Below are 2,275 nucleotides of genomic sequence, written 5' to 3' on the forward strand. Positions count from 1 at the left end.
GTTTCCCCAGTGTCTTCCAGCATGAGACTGGTGAGGAGCTGCCTGCCACCTGGGACACCCCCAGTGGCCCTCATGTAACTGCCCAGATAGAGCCGATTTATCAAGACATGGAAAATTAGCTGGGCACGGTGGTGGGTGCCTGTAATCCCAGCTACTTGGGAGGCTGAAACAGGAGAATCACTTGAACCCAGGAGACGGAGGTTGCAGTCAGCTGAGATCGTGCTACTCTACTCCAGCCTGGGTGACAGAGCAAGACTGTCTCAAAACAAAACAAAACAAACAAAATGCTGGGGGTAGAAATTGCAAAAGAAAGACTAATTCACACAGAGTTGGTTAAACAGGAGACCAGAGTTTTGCTATTACTCAATTTACCCTCCTGGAAAATTCAGAGACTAGGGTTTTTAAAAGATAGTTTGGCAGGTGGCTAGAGGGTGGGTGCTGCTGATTGGTTGGGGATGCAGTCATAGGGGTATGGAACCTGGTCCTCCTCTGCTGAGTCCACTTCTGGGTAGGGGCCACAGGACCAGCTGAGTCCTGAGTCTCTGGCGGGGTGGAGTCATCTGGTCTTCAGAAATACAAAAGTCTGAAAAGATATCACAAAAGGCCTATCTTAAATCATACAATAGTGATGTTACTTACAGGAACAACTGGAGAAATTGCAAATCTTAGGAGCCCCGGAACAATGGCTGGTAATCATTTATAACTACACTTACATTTTACAGAATTCAGGCCCCTCTCACAATCCTGACCTTGTAGCTTTTCATTAGTCTTACCAATCCGGTTTAGTTTTGGGAAGGGTTATTACTATCATCCTTGCTTTAAGGTTAAACCATAAACTAAATTCCTCCCAAAATTAGCTTGGCCCACACCCCTGGAATAGTCAAGGGCAGTTTGGAGGTTAAAGGCAAGAGGGAGTTGCTTAGCTTAGGTCAGATCTCTCTCTCGCTCTCTTTTTTTTTTTCGAAACAAAGTCTTGCTCTGTCACCCAGGCTGGAGTGCAGTGGCGCGATCTCAGCTCACTGCAACCTCCATCTCCCAGGTGCAAGTGATTCTCCTGCCTCAGCCTCCCCAGTTGCCGGGATTACAGGCACGCACCTGCCACCACGCCCGGCTAATTTTTGTATTTTTAGTAGAGACGGGGTTTCACCATGTTGGCCAGGCTGATCTCGAACTCCTGACCTCCAATGATTCGCCCACCTCGGCCTGCCAACATGCTGGGATTATAAGGCATGAGCCACCACACTCAGTCCTCTGCTGTCTCTTCTGTAATTCATTATTTGTGACTGTTCCTTTAATCCTGTCTTCCCCTCCCATCCACAACGTTAGCTCAAGTATCAGAGGTATTTGAACCAGAGCAACTCCATCTTGAATAGGAGCTGGGTGAAGAAGCTGAGACCCACCGGGCTGAATTCCCAGATGGTTATGGCATTCTAAGTCACAGGATAAGACGGGGTCAGCACAAGACACGGGTCATAAAGACCTTGCTGAGAAAACAGGTTGCAATAAAGAAGCCGGCTAAAAGCCACCAAAACCAAGATGGTGACAAGAATGACCATAGGTGACAAGAGGTCTGGGGTGACACAAGCTCTGACCCTCTAGTGAGCTGAGGCAGGATGCTGGAAGGTTCCCAGGCTGAATGAAGCCGCCTTTGCAAAAATTATAATAGTGAGAAAATTATGACAGTGAAAGAGATCTGGCCAGGTGCGGTGACTCACACCTGTAATCCCAGCGCTTTGGGAGGCCAAGGTGGGTGTATCGCCTGAGGTGAGGAGTTTGAGACCAGCCTGGCCAATATGGTGAAACCCGGTTTCTGTTAAAAATACAAAAATTAGCCGGGTGTGGTGGCACATACCTGTAATCCCAGCTACTGGGGAGGCTGAGGCAGGAGAATTGCTTGAACCCGGGAGGCGGAAGTCGCAGTGAGCCAAGATCGCACCATCACGCTCCAGCCCGGACGACCAGTGCAAGACTCCATCTCAAAAAAAAAAAAAAAAATTCATTCGGCACCAATACATCTGCACTCCCGTCTGATGTTCCAGGTAGAGGGGTTACAGTTCCTGCACTCTTGTGTTACTGGAAAGAGGTCCTGATCCAGACCCCAAGAGAGGGTTCTTCGATCTCACACAAGAAATAATTTAGGGCGGCCAGGCGCGGTGGCTCAAGCCTGTAATCCCAGCACTTTGGGAGGCCGAGGCGGGCGGATCACAAGGTCAGGAGATCGAGACCACAGTGAAACCCCGTCTCTACTAAAAATACAAAAAATTAGCCGGGCGCG

The 2,275-nt window shown here is 49.1% G+C and overlaps 1 long non-coding RNA gene across 1 annotated transcript; it reads right to left on the reverse strand.

Moving 5' to 3' along the window:
• Nucleotides 1–329: 329 nt before the first annotated feature.
• LOC141408880 (uncharacterized) lies at nt 330–1,988 on the reverse strand. The gene is made up of 2 exons (XR_012426404.1): nt 1,853–1,988; nt 330–583 (listed from the first exon to the last, which is right to left on the reverse strand). It is a non-coding gene; the product is annotated as an uncharacterized lncRNA (long non-coding RNA).
• Nucleotides 1,989–2,275: the final 287 nt, after the last annotated feature.

This window comes from Macaca fascicularis, chromosome 1 (assembly GCF_037993035.2).
Source record: "Macaca fascicularis isolate 582-1 chromosome 1, T2T-MFA8v1.1".
Taxonomy (NCBI): domain Eukaryota; kingdom Metazoa; phylum Chordata; class Mammalia; order Primates; family Cercopithecidae; genus Macaca; species Macaca fascicularis.